This window comes from Capra hircus, assembly GCF_001704415.2.
Source record: "Capra hircus breed San Clemente chromosome X unlocalized genomic scaffold, ASM170441v1, whole genome shotgun sequence".
Taxonomy (NCBI): domain Eukaryota; kingdom Metazoa; phylum Chordata; class Mammalia; order Artiodactyla; family Bovidae; genus Capra; species Capra hircus.
Window position 1 is genome coordinate 32,276,993 of NW_017189516.1, and position 15,279 is coordinate 32,292,271.

The following is a 15,279-nucleotide window of genomic DNA, read 5'->3' on the forward strand; positions in this document are numbered from 1 at the left end:
CCTTAACTGAGCAAAATAGCTGTCCCAATCTCTGTAAAATATTCTTCCTATGCCTCTGACCCTTCTAAGATAAAAGAAATGATAATATGCCTTTGGTCTTCCTGCTCTGGGAAGGAAAGTTACTGTAGGAAAAGAACTGATTTTTTTTCCACTTCTGTGGTTTGAGAAAAAGTTATAACTCCAGCATTTCAAAGTGCAAGGAAAATAATACACAATTATTAGATTGCTATTTGCGGGACACAAACATAATGGTTTAGTAGAAAACAACTCATCAGAAAAATGAAACACATTTTTAAAAGAATGCTACATTTTACTGTTTCTCCTTCTCTTGGCTTCTGGAATGTAACCTCCATCTGACCCATCTCCATTCTAAACATTTTGGCTCTCTTAGTGCTTCCTTAAAGTTATCTTCTCTTTTCACTAAAAACAAACACAGAGTCATTTTAAAATCTGCATTTTAAAGTTTATTTACCTGTTTATACATAACCTTGTTCCAAAAGGGTTTAAGGTGGCTTGAAAGAAACCATAAAGTACACTAAGTGATTATAACGTAAGAATCAGAAATGAAACTATGCAAACTGCTTATACAATCCTATTCGTTTGCTCTGGATGGACCACAAATTTCGGTCTAACCTTTTTAGCAGGCAGTCAGAAAAGGAAACTTAATTAGTTACATCATTTAGTGTCCATAAAACAAAAACAAACCAATTACCCAAGCAAAGCACTGTTATTCCTACTATTAAGACCAGAAAGAAATTTCTCTTAAGAGGCTTCATGAAGAGGTCAGTGTATGATGTAATAATCAGTGTTCTCAGTAACAACCTAATGGGAGACACAAAGATGAATTTCACAGGGCTCCCTCTTCGACACAGGCAGATGGCATCACAGCAACTTGAAAATCAGGAAAAACGATTTTATCACGAGTCTGGGGGTTGAGAAGGGAACACAATATAATACGGTCCAGGTACTCCATTCTCTGCTCGGTGAAGCCAGATACATTTTAGAACAAGAGAGTTGAAGCCAGTACCCAGAGTGACTCCAGAGAAGTCCTGAAACCCCTAAAATTCTCTGCAACATATTCAGAATAGCGGTTTCAACAATTTCTGAATCTTCTTGACAGAGAAAAACACAGGTTTTTATCAGATACTCAATGTACCCAGGTGATACACACAAGTTAGGAACCATTTCTTTAGATAATCTAGAGAATTAAGCAGACTACAAATTATACACGCTATTCAAATACTTTTCTTACAATCTATTTCCCCGCCTCTGCAAAAAGAACCTTTTCTGTTGCCATTTGGTGCCTTGTCTCAGGTTGCGTCCCGGCTGGAGGAAGGGCTGGAGCGGAGATCTCGAGGCCAGGGGAGGCAGAGGGGTCCCGCCGACGCAGGTGGGCTTCGGAGGCTCCTAGTCGCACTGGAAGGAGAGCTTTTCGAAGAGATACTCGGCCACCCCGGCCTGCAGCCCAGCCTCAAGGCTGGTTATCTTGCGCAGGTTGGCCAGGTGGTCACCCATCTTCTCGAGGAGCATCATCTCCTCCTCCAGGAAGCGGCGCTCCAGGAACTCGCAGAGCTGGACATCAGCCCTCGCACGACCCAGGGAATGCAGATCCAAAAGCGCCTGGTTCAGGCTCTTCTCCAGGGCCACGGCGTCCTCCATGGCGTCCACGCTGGTATTCCACTTCTCTGGGGACAGCATCTGTCCACTCTGAACCAGGGCGCCATCACCCCAGGACTTTCGCATCTTCAAGAGAAGCTGGGCGCCCTCCTGCTTCTCCTTAGCCAACACCCTGAAGAAGCGGCCCACACCATTCATAGCCGTTCCACTGCCTTCAAAGTAAACGCTCCCGGAGGGGTAGGTGGATGAGACCTCTAGGTGCAGTCTGATCAGGCGGCTGGCCGCTGCTTCCATCTCAGGAGAACCCTGTTGGATCTGGGTGCTCTCGGTTAGCAGGCAGGAGGACTTCACAAACTGTGCTGCGAGGCTGGTCTCAGAAGTGGGGGATAAGTCCAGAAGATTGTGCCGGAAGTTGTGGTTGAAGGGGTGGGGCTAGAGGGTGGTGGGAGGCAGGAGGAGGGGGAGGCAAGACCCGGATGGGAGCATGCAGATTGTTCCATCCAAACGAGCAAGAGACTGATCTAGGAGGCGTCCAGGTACATTGTCTCTCACTCTAGATTTTGGGAAGATGATCTATCTTTCCTAGTTATTGGAAAGGAGTCTTTATCATTTTGACCCATTTCTTTCCATAATTCCAAGATGAGAGAAGAACGTCCAAGGTAACAACCTCAAAAGAATTGATAGTGAACCTCTTCCAATCTTCATTTGTGACTTAACACTCGTTTGTTGCTTATTTTAGAGCCTGTTTGAATAGATTTCCCCCCTGCTCCTGATCCCTGATGGAGAGGGTGACTTTGCCCAGAGCAGTCTTGCCGTCCTGATATTCATAGTGCCCCCTAAATTAATTAATTATTTAATTAAAAAATAGCATTCCCCCTTTCACACTCAAAAGGGTCCTTGTTTGGAATATACATTACATAGTCAACTTAGTGATTGAAAAGGGCAAAATCCACACTATGGAATGTGAAATGGTAGCGTTTGCAAGACACAGTACGAATTAATCAGAACAGTAAGAATCCCATCATAAATTTTCTACTATTCAGCCTTCATTTTCTTCATTTGTTGATCCTTTTATTCCTTCTACTAAAAGTTCTAAATACTGATTATGTGCCAAGGGTTTTATAGGGTAAGGAACAGATCACCTTTAATGAGGCGAGAAGGGGCAGCAGTCAGATTAGCGAGCTGCTGCCCTAACCCAAGAAGATAAGTATATATAGGCATATATGTGGGAATCTACTCTTAAGGGGGCCTGTTCTTCTCCAAGGTTGTTCGAAGTAGTTATCTCTTAGGGGGCTGGGGCAAAGAATACTGGAGATCGGCCAGAGGCTGGACCAGCTGGGAGCTGGGTGTAATCAACCTTAATGTCCTTTTTTTTTTTCCTTTGGGTGAGAGAGTTCTTTGTTTTGCATAGAATGGTGGGGGGGGGATCTGGAGGGGTGTTTTAACTCCAGGCTATTCTGAGCCCTGTAACTTTGCCTCAGTTTTCGTAGGTTCTGGTGGCTTCCTGTGATTACCCAGATATTCAACCATTAACTGAAACACGTCATGTAAATGGGCATTAAAGATGAAAATGTAGACATATAAATTCTACCAAAATAGAAAAAAAAATCCCTTACAGGATGAGTTAGTCATTCTCAGACGATAAGGGCAAAACTAGATGTTTTCATAAGGATTTTTCCAGCTTTGTGATTCCATGCCTAGCATTTTATTTTCCGAAATACCACCTGCCTGGGGCTGTTGCACAATTAGAATGCTTTCATGTGTTTTCTGTCAAACAGGAAGGCATATTCTATTCAAGGTAAACAATATTTGAACCCCAGAGAAGTGAATTTTGCTCTAAACTTTGAATCTAGGTCTAAATGAAAATAAAAATCCACTGTTTTGCAGCTACTTTCCAATTTTACTGTCTCTGTTGTTGAAAACTGACATCTTAAAATTTCAAAAAGATATCTGCAGTCTCCTTTTACTGCTTAAGCTAAAATATGAATACATATTCTGTATCTAAATAGAGGATATATCGTCCACTCTTTTTCATGAAATGCTGTCATCCCAATGTGGTCTCATATTGCATTTGAAATTTGCAAAAACAGTTAGAATTCAAGAAGAGCACATTTTTCAAACCTGGAGGGAATTTACTGGGTAAAACAGGAATAGTTCTGCAGCCTTTCTGGCCTTGGTTCTCCGGCCAAAAAGAGGCTGGGGGTGGAGAGGAGGGGGAAAAACAGAAATTCAAATCCAAGAACAATCCTAGCACATCCCCAAATAGAAGAGAAATTATACTAGATGCCATACCTTCCAAATAACTGCAAAGAAAATGATCATTTCCTACCGTGTGCATAAACCATTCATCATTGTATTGACCTTGTAACAAGAAAATGCAAAGCCTGGAGAAAACCTCACCATATAACATACTTTATATATTGCAGGATGTCAGGCTCATTTAATATATTTCAGTTTCCCATACATTTACTTGGAAAAGAAAAATGTCTATATAAACCTTCTCAGATGGGATCATTTTCCGCCTTGTGCAAATGTTTATAAATCTTCCCCTCATCACTTCAGAGAGAGGAGAGCCAGTGTGGAAACTACTCTGGTGGATGGTTAAGCACATAGTTGTCAGAATCAGAGTAATGTGGGCTCCAATCCCAGCTTTGCCACTTGTTACAAGTGTAACCCTAGGCAGGTAGCATAACCTCTCTGGGTGGGCCTCAGTTTTCTCGCCTATAAAATGTCAGTGTTAACATTTCACAAGCATACCTCAAGGGATCAATGACATAATAGATGAGAAAAAAAAAAAAACGACCAAACAAGTAGAAAGCACCCCCCAAAATAGTGCTGTGTCATCAATCAGATTTTGTAATAAGATTATAGAGGCCCTGTCAAGCCCTATTGTATCAAAAGCATATCCCAATATGTTTTTGATCCACGTTTCCTCACTATCTTCCTCTGGTAGCTCAGTTGGTAAAGAATCTGCCTGCAGTGAAGGAGACCTGGGTTTGATCCCTGGATCAGGAAATAGCAAACTACTCCAGTGTCCTTGCCTGGAAAACCCCATGGACAGAGGAGCCCAATGGACTGCAGTCCATGGGGTTGCAAAGAATCGGGCACAACTGAGCAACTAACACACAACACACTTTCCTCACTACAGACCTGTTCTGCTGAATCACTTGTCTTTCTGTGGCGATGTCCTTTCAATTATGAAAGCATAGAGGCACAGCTTTGGGTGTCAAGATCAAATTCATTTAAAGCATGAGCAAAGCCAGGTTCTCTGACTTCCCTGGGCTAAGTGAGATTCAGCAACACCTCCTGAGGTCCTTTGTGGCCCTGCCAGCTGTGGAAGGAGGGGAGCAGTGCATAGATGGTAGAGGTCTATTTCTGTTCTCAGCTCTCCAACTCAAGATGGTCACTACAGCAAGAAACATTTAAGGAATGCCTACTTTACAGTGTTGTAGCCATGCGTTCCAGGAAACAAACTCACTCAGAAGGACAATGCAGATAGTGGAGTGCAGTTTATTACACCGGCGGGCCCAAGGCAGAGTCTCCTCTTAGCCAAGGACCCCCACCAGCATTTGTGAAAATCTTTTATACCCCATGTGTATGTGTCCGAACCCACCACTCCAAATTCCTTGAGACTTACATAAAACAAGGAAAATACAATCCCAATAACCCCATCATTCACGTGCTATGTGCTCATGTGCTCAAACAGTCAAACAATCAGCCAATAATCAATAAATCCGAGGTTACACTCCAATAGATATAGAAAAAACTTACGGCCTGTCTGGAGGAAGGGGTGATTAGTGTGTGTTTTCTCTTAGGCGATGAGTAACCTAGATACGATCTTCAAGGTTCCCCTGTCTGGAGGGGGTCTTATCCTTCTGTTGTTGTTTTCATAGGCACTAAACACAGAGTTCAGAGTCTACTGGAAAGGTGGCTGAGCATGATCAGCATGAACAGGCCTAAGATGGAGTCCAGGCCCTATGAATTCCTTCTTCAACAGGAGAGGATAAGGCTACAGAACGTCCCATGCAAATGGTAGAATTCACCTTCTACCACTCAAATGTAGACTGTGGAATGTTTATGTCTTGGGTCAGATTCTCCAGATGCAGACCTTGAGATGAGAATTACTATCCAAGAGATTTATTGGGAAAGTGCTCCCAGAGAGACCAAAAGACAGTGGTGAAGCAGGAAAGAGAAAGGAATCCAAGAAGCAAAGTTACAATTTTAGGCAGTGCTCAGCTTCAGAATCATTCCACAGTGTAGCTTTGGAGCATAAATTATACCTAAAGTTTATTTCAACATGAGGCAAGGGAACTGGACTTTTATACTCCCATCTATTGGCTATGGGTATCTCTAGGTGGATATAGATTCCAGGGTCTGTGTACAGGTTAGGCAACTTCAGTAGCCCAAAGGAACAGTGAAGAAGGTCACGGGTGCTAGTCATTAAGAGAAAAGCACACCGGGCTAGGTGCGGAGCACATCTGAGGATTTGGGCAGGGATCAGACAGTATCCACCACCAAATTGTTTCCCCACTTGACCTTGGAAGATATTGGAGTACAGCAGAAATGAGAAATCCCAATTAGTACCTTTAGCCAGGAATCCAGTGGATAAAATGAAGACTTCATCATAGTTTTTAACCCAAATATATACCTTTTTGCTACTTCTATTTACAGGGAATACAGGGCTTTGGGCGCCTATCCTTCAATCTCCTTTTCGTTGTTTGGTGTTTAATTGCTAAGTCATGTCTAACTCTTTTGCAACCTCACAGACTATAGCCCGCCAGGCTCCTCTGTCCATGGGATTTTCCTGACAAGAATACTGGATCGCCATTTCCTTCTCCAGGGGATCTTTGCAACACAGGGATTGAACTTGTGTCTCCTGTATTGCACACAGATTCTTTACCACTGAGCCACCAGGCAAGCCCAGATCTGAAAATCTGTAACACTCTTCAGGGGTCTCATTTGCATGTTTATATATCCGGCCAAATCAGACCCAAAGCTCCAACTAAGAAAGCATTTGCATCTTTTATTGAACCCTCTACTCTCATGGACATCATTCCCCATATTGGAACTGCATATTGATTTTTTAAATAGCTGCACAAAACTACTTAAAACAGCACGAGCAATCCAGACACTGAGAGGCTGTGAAATGACTGCTTAAGGACCTGTCATCCAAACTGAAGTCACCTGAAAACAGATGGTACACAAACAGCAAAACTGTCTTTGTGTGCTTGTCATTTTTAAAAAAGGAATTGTAAAGAAGTACAACTTAGTTCTGAGCTGTTCCTCTACTTTGGACAAGGGACACCTGCCACCAGGCCCAGAAGGACTGGGTTCATCATTTTTCTCTCCCCAAATACACGCACACATACAAGCCTCCTCTTCATCCCACTTGTGCCATCTATTAAACTCTAGAGCTCACTGAGAAGCTTGGCAACAGCCTACCCTAACAGGTCTGCCTCGTAAGGCCTTTGCTCTCTGTGCTTCCCATGGACACTTCAGACAAGCAGGGGTTCTCAAGTGGATCTGAGTTTGTCTCCTAGATGACATTTGGCGATGCCTGGTGACATTTGTGGTTGTCATAACTAGGGGGAGGGTACTACTGGCATCTAGTGGGCCAGAGATGCTGCTGAACATGCCACAGTGCACAGAAAGCACTGCTTCTCCCCCTAACAAAGAATTTTCTAGCCCCAAATGTCAGTAGTGCTGAAGTTGTGAAAGCCCATGCTAATGGGTAAATAATGTTGGTATCTTGGTTTGGATTCCCACAAAAGCAGACCAGGAGATAAGGATTTGAGTATAACTGGCTTGAGTGATGGTCCCTGAAAGCACCAGTAAGTGAGAGGGTAAATGAGACAAAGAAAGGGAATAAAATCAATAGAGCATGTTAAAGAGCAAGTTACTCCTATGGGAAACTAGGACTCAGGCCTCCTGGGGAACTCTAGGAGACTCAAGGAGGCATACCTCAGAGGTGTTTCAAACAAGGACAAGGAAGCCAAAATATTTATCTTGCAAATCTCATCTGTTATTAGCTGTAGACTGCTCCCAAGCATGCTAAGTTTCTCACACTTTCAGCCTACCTTTCAAGAACCAAAAGAAAGCCCCCTCAGGGGGAGAGTTTGGTGCTTGTTGCAGAATCCCATGGCATGCATGGGAATGGTGAGTGCTGAGCATTGGGTAGAATGCCAACAATACATGCTAGAGTTAGTCTTCCAAGCAAACACTCACGGGGATATATCTTAAGTGGCTTTCTCTGAGGAAGATGCCCTAGTCAAAAAAGTAATTCTAATCATGACTATAGTAGATGTCCTAGAAGATAAGCAGTCATGATATATTTAGTTCGAGAGGCCTCATTAGGAGAGGCAACTGGAAAGATTCTTAGAAATTGTGTGTTCCAGTTCTGTACCAATACACGGATCTCCTCTTAAGAATGTCTCTGACAAATGATCACCTAGTCTTTGCTTAAATCCACCCAGGTTACCAGGACCACACTAGCTCATAAGGGATACGCATTCCATTTTCAGAGTATGATGTGGAAAAACAGAGCTGCTTGAGAACCAAACAGGTGGGAGTTTGAACCTGACTCACTTTGTGAGTGAGTGAAGTCGCTCAGTTGTGTCCGACTCTTTGCGACCCCGTGGACTGGAGCCTACCAGGCCCCTCCGTCCATGGGATTCTCCAGGCAAGAGTACTGGAGTGGGTTGTCATTTCCTTCTCCAGGGGATCTTCCGGGCCCAGGGATCAAACCCAAGTCTCCCACATTTCAGGCAGATGCTTTAACCTCTGAGCTACCAGGGCAGAAGTATTACTTAACCTCTCTGAATCTTACTCTCTTTAACTATAAAATACCACTAGTCATATTATCCTTAAGAATATTATCTCAAGGATACTGTAAAGATTAAATGGGATAATACAAGGAATTGAGCATAACTTCTAACATACAGTAGGTGCTAAATTAACATGAGCTGCCTTCACTGCTTTCCCTTCTCCATCCTCTCTAGTCTCCTATGTCAGCTGCCTGCCTCACAATAGGCTTGATCCCTTCATTCTGGTTCTAGCTTCCAGAAGAATAGAAAGTAAGTCCAGCCCACCTTCCCGCTGATATAAGATTCCCCTTCTCCATCAAAACAGGCCTGGCTGGCTTCCTTTACCACTGCTCTTACAGTCTGACTCTGTGGGCCTGTGTTCTCTAGTCACTCTCCAGAAGGGAGTCGAGTTCCCCCAAGGAGACAGTTTCAACTACCTCCTCACCTGGGACAACACATATCCTTTTAATTTTGATCCATGTGCATCAAAATGGGATCTGTATGGAATAGTATTCTCTTTTAACCAAAAGAAAAAAGTCTGCCTATATGGGAAAAAAATTTTAAAAAGAGTGGATGTATGTATAACTGACTCACTTTGCTGTACACCCAAAACTAATGTACATTGTAAATCAACCATACCGTAATAAAGAAAATCTGTGTAGTCAAGAAAGGAAGGCATAAAATGATGTTTTCTTTCCTTACCATGCTCCATTTTAACTCTTGCAAATGTTTCTTCTAGCCTGCACTTGCCCCTTAGCCTTCCATGATGAGAAGTGCTTTCTGTTCATTTTCAAGGGGAAAAACGTAATGTTTCATAGAAAGAAACAAGATTCACATTCTGAATAGAGGTGGCCTCCTATTTCAGAAGTGCTGGCAAGCCGGCCCTTGGTGGTTGCCAAGAGTTGGGTTGGACTGACAGAGCTTGTGCTGGAAAGAACATCCAGCCTTGAAATCTGAAGTGGCAGCTTTTGAAATGCCACTTTCCCTTTTCCTGCTTGAAGCCCCTGGATGTTCCTTCTGGTCATGCTACCATCTGGCTGGCAAAGAGAATTACCCAGCAAGAGGTGTTGGTTTTCATTATCTGTAACATGATCTCATTTGTGAGTGTGTGCATGTGTGCATGTGTGTGTAGATGCAAAGACATATACCAAAATGTTAATGGTGGTCTGTATCTGCCTGTGACCAATTTGTTACTTTCTACCTTCCTATATTATCCAAATTATTTTGGCAATGAGCATGTATTTAAAATTACTGCTGAAATGAAAAGATGTTCAACATTGCTAATTATTAGAGAAATACAAATCAGAACTACACTGAGGTACCACCTCACACCAGTCAGAATGCCCATCATTTGAAAGTCTACAAATAACAAATGCTTGGAGAGGCTGTGGAGAAAAGGGAACCCTCTTATACTGTTGGTGGGAATGTAAGTTGGTACAGCCACTATGGAGGTTCTTTAAAAAACTAAAGCTAGAATTACCTCCTGGATCCAGCGATCCCACTTCTGGGAATATACCAGACAAAACTAGAATTCAAAAAGACACATGCACCAGAATATTCATAGGAGCACTGTTCACAATAGCCAAAACATGGAGACAACCTACATGTCCATCAACAGAGGAATGGATAAAGAAGATGTAGTGTATATATACAGTGGAATACTGCTGCTGCTGCTGCTGCTGCTGCTAAGTCGCTTCAGTCGTGTCTGACTCTGTGCGGCCCCATAGATGACAGCCCACCAGGCTCCCCCGTCCCTGGGGTTCTCCAGGCAAGAACACTGGAGTGGGCTGCCATTTCCTTCTCCAATGCATGAAAGTGAAAAGTGAAAGGGAAGTCACTGAGTCGTGTCCGACTCCTAGCGACCCCATGGACTGCAGCCTACCAGGCTCCTCTGTCCATGGGATTTTCCAGGCAAGAGCACTGGAGTGGGGTGCCATTACTACTCAGTCATAAAAAGGATGAAATAATGCCATTTGCAGCAACGTGGATGCAACTAGAGATTATTATACTAAGTGAAATAAGTCAGAAAGAGAAAGACAAATACCATATGAAATCATTTATAGGTGGAATCTGAAATATGGCACAAATGAACCTGTCTACAAAAACAGAAGGAGACTCAAAGACATAGAGCAGAGACTTGTGGTTGCTGGTGGGGGGAGTGGGAGAGGGTAGACTGAGAGTTTGGGATTGGTAGATGTAAACTATTATATTTGAAATGGATAAACAAGGTCCTAATCCATAGCACAGGGAACTATATCGAGTATCCCATGATAAACCATAATGGAAAAAAAAATATAAAAAATGCATATATGTGTATAACTGAGTTACTTTGCTATACAGCAGAAATTGACACAACACTGTAAATCAACCACACTTCAGTTAAAAGCATTATTTTTAAAGGTCTACAAATAACCAGCTCTGGAGAGGGTATGGAGAAAATGGAACCTTCTTATACTGTTGGTGGAAATGTAAATTGGTGCAGTACTCTGAAAAACAGTATGGAGGTTCCTCAAAAAACTAAAAATAGAGTTGCCATATGATCCAGCAACCCCACTCCTGGGCATATACCCAGACAAAATCCTAATTCAAAAAGATAAATGCACCCCTATGTTCATTGCAGCACTATTTACAATAGCCAAGAGCTGGAAACAATCTAAATGTCCATTGACAGATGAATAGATAAAGAAGATGTGGTATAAGCACGAACAATGGAATATTACTCAGCCATCAAAAGAGTAACATCATGCCATTTGCAGCGACATGGATGGACCTAGAGATTATTATACTAAGTGAAGTAAGTCAGAAAGAGAAAGACAAACACCATATAATTTCACTTATACATGGAATCTAAAATGTAAACAAATTAATATATCTATGAAACAAAAAACAGACTCACAGATAGAGAGAGGACAGACTTGTGGTTGGCAAGGGGAAGGAGGGGTGAGCGAGGGAAGGATTGGGAGTTTGGGATTAGCAGAGGCAAACTACTCTATACAAGATGAAAAACAACAAGGTCATACTGTATAGCGCAGGGAACTATATTCAATATTCTGTGACAAAACATAACGGAAAAGAATATGAAAAAGAACATAAACATAACTGAGTCACTTTGTTGTACATAAAAAATCTATGCAACATTGTAAATCAATTATGCTTGAATAAAATTTTGTAAAAATTAAAAAAAATTACTTCCAAAAACTCAGGAATTAAAGACATGTTTCTATTTTCAAAGGAAAAAGGAAAATTTGTCCCCCCTCTTTCAAGTAGGTTATGTGCTCTTGGTCCACAAAGCAATGAACAGGACTCACTGTCTCCTGAAGCCAGAGCTGGCTTGATGAATGGCACCCTCTTGCCTTGTAAGTATCAAGCTATTGTACGTTGCATTTGAGCAATTAAAATTCAAGGAAAATGAAGGATGTCTCTTTCCATGTCACTTCTCCTACTCCCTTGGAACTTCACTGGCAGTCCTTTTACCCCTTACTAGCCACCTGTAACCTGCGGTTCAGTCTAGGGACTGAGAAGAAAAGAGAATCCCCTCTGGGACTGAGGTGACTTGTAGGGCAGGGTTGCTGCCTTATACTTCTTCCTTATTTCCTGTTGGGCCTGGCACTGTGATTGACACAAAGAGTCACAAATTCTCACAGGTGATGAAAACTCAAAAGTCACTTGATCCCAGTGTTTATCCCCATTGTCAATGCTTAGTCATTACTTCATGAACAGATTAAATGTGACTATCGGTCCCATTGGCTGCTCAAGAAGTTTGAGCCACAGTCAGATGTCCCAGTTCACCTAGACACCATCCCCGGCCAGTCCCTTTTGCCAATGTCCAGATGAAAGGTTGTTGCTGAGTGAAAAGATGGCCAGGATTCTTGGCCTCCAGAGGAGAAGAATTCAATCTGGGGCCAGAGACGAGGCTTGATTGCTCAGAGCTTTTGTGTAATAAAGTTTTATTAAAGTGTAAAGGAGATAGAGAAAGCTTCTGACATAGGCATCAGAAGGAGGCAGAAAGAGTAGACCCCTGCTAGTCTTCAGCTGGATGTTATATAGTCACTCAGTTCAGTTCAGTTCAGTTCAGTTGCTCAGTCATGTCCGACTCTTTGTGACCCCGTGAATTGCAGCACGCCAGGCCTCCTTGTCCATCCTAGCAGTCTGTTAATGAAAGAAAGGAATGTCTTAAAACTCAGAATGGCACCAGGCCCCTCACCCATAAGATGCATTTTGGGATAATCTTGGCACCAAATGATTCATCCTGGGCCATAAAATGATTAACTTGAATCTTGTAGAAGGACAGATTACCATACAAATAGTTTTGTTTACAAAGATTAGGGGAACAATATCTGAGTATAACACGCTGGTTTGTCAAGTAGGTTCTGAGCCATTAGGCTGAACCGACTTAAATACAGAGTTTGGGGTAAATGCATAGTACATTAACAGAGCTTAAGACAAACATTGCCATAAGAAAAATGCATTGGTTAACTCAAGGTTTGAGAATAGTTAACTTCAGGCGAAACCAGGTGTCATTATGGCAACACAGTATTTTAAGAGAAACCTCCTTTTAAATTTGTATAGAGAAGGAAAAAAAATCACTAGTTTGTTTCCTCCTGCTGGCTTAAGAGAGATAAAAATGTCTGACACTTGCAGCCTATTTCCTCCGTTTGGAGACCCCTGGCCTTCCTGTCTGTTACTCTCTCACAGGTATTCAAAGACATGATTCAGCATTTTATATCTCTATGACTGGGGGGGGGGCAGAAGAAGAGGCCACCAACCCGCGATGGAACCAGCACCAACAACAGGTCCCATTTACAGCTTTGGGGGCTGGGCATGATTGGCTGTCTGGCATCGGTACAAAGCTCCCCTCCCACATTCCTCCTGCCTCCCTCCTTGGGGTGCCTGGACATGGCTTCAGGCCAAGACACAGCACTATTCCCCAGTTTAAGATAAGGAAATATCTATCTGGGCCTGATGCTCTATATAAGCACCAGATGGCAATGATTAAAATTAAATTAAATTAATGTTTGACAGTCCGTGAAGGGCATAAATTGCATGATGTGCTGCTTGTCCAATCTGTCATCTCGTTTCCCTTGGCTCAGGTCAACAAACAACAGCCAAAAGCTCACTCTCTGGGTCAAACAGTAGCTTATTTCTCTGCTATGGAGATGGCTGCTCAGTTTATCAGGTTGAAGGCTCCTATGCTGCTCAAATCATAATTAAGATACTTTCAAAGGGGGAGAATTGAATTCTATCTTCTTGCCACAATCTCCAGCAGCCATCACCCCAACACAGTATAACAGCAATTACTGGTTAGAATTCAGAAACTGGGAAATCGGAACCTGGCCTAGGAGCAAACCATTGCTAAAATCACAAAGTAATTTCCAGCTCTAATGACAGCCTTCTTTATTCACATGGTTTCTAGAGCATGTGGGCAGTGCTGATGTGTTATCAAGTTGCAAAAGGATCCATGGTGCCGCATTTTTAAATCATCCATATGCCAAGTACTCCTTTCCAGAGAACTGGCAGATTTTGGCTTTCACTCTTTCCCTCTGTGTTATTTGGGAATCAGCATTCCAATATTTTCATTGTCTTTGGAGCTACTTATATCTGAAGTAACATTTCAACCTTGGTGCTTTTGCACAGCAACTTCGATGAAATGTGCAAAATGTTTAGCATATATTCTTTGGTGATAAAGATCCATTTTTCCAAGAGTTAAGCCAAACGGTAGGACAAGGAACTGAAGCACAAACAGGGTGATATAAGCTGGGATGTGCCATCCAGATGGCGTGTGTGTGTGTGTGCACGTGTGTGCTAGTCGTGTCTGACTCTTTGCGATCTCATGGACTGGGATTTGTAGCCCTGCCAGGCTCCTCCATCCATGGGATTCTCCAGGCAAGAATACTGTAGTGGGTTGCCATTTCCTCCTCCAGGAGATCTTCCTGACCCAGGGATTGAACCCACGTCTCCTGCATCTCCTGCTTTGCAAATGGATTCTTTACCACTGTGCCACCTGGGAAGCCCTTAAGGAATGAAACACTTATTCCCTGGGCTGCTGGGAATGCAGCCAGGAGGCGGCCTTCAACTGTCAGCCCACTTTGGGGATCGCCTCTGCTGAAGACCACTGCCCTGCCCCAGATCTCCTCTCCCTCTGAAGATAGCCCACATCTCCCAACTCAGCACAGCTCTAAGGAGCGGGCTTTTCTCACTATTTTCTCTGCCTGGGCTTGTCTTCCAGATTACTACCTGACTCCTTCCCTGACACATCCAGGCCTCTGCTCAAATGTCACCTCATCAGAAAGGCTTTTCCTGAGTTCTTTTTCGAAAGTAGCACACACTTGCCCTTTCCCCACAGCCTACCTCCACAGCTTCCTGTGCCCTGATCCCGCTTTCATTATTTTCATAATTCTTATCACTACCTGACATGATTTAGATATTTGTCTATCACTTAGTTGATTATCTCCCCACTAGAATATGAGCTCTGGGATAGCTGGAACATTAGCTGTCTTGTTCATAGCTTTTATCTCCACTACCTAGGAAAATGCCTAGCACACATATATAGAGGTACTCAGTAAATATCTGTGAATAAGTGAATGAATGGATGATTATTTGCCTAATATCTTAGCTACTTCCTAGTACTTAGGCTGGTTAGGTCTCTCTCTCTCCATGTCCTGAGAATCCGCATCCTGCCAGAATAGCATAATAGTCAAGAACATGGGCTTTGGAGTTAGGCTGACTTATTCATTTAGTTCACATACAACCACATAGCTCTTAAGCAATGCAATTGCTTGGTATTTTATTGATATTAATGCATTTAATGCTTACAACAGCTGTAAGAGATAAGTGTTATTATTATTCCCATTTTTAAAGA

General features: G+C 42.8%; 1 pseudogene; it reads right to left on the reverse strand.

Annotated features, from left to right (window-relative positions):
• Nucleotides 1-1,407: 1,407 nt before the first annotated feature.
• LOC102182291 lies at nt 1,408-14,834 on the reverse strand (annotated as a pseudogene).
• Between the last annotated feature and the right edge of the window lie 445 nt (nt 14,835-15,279).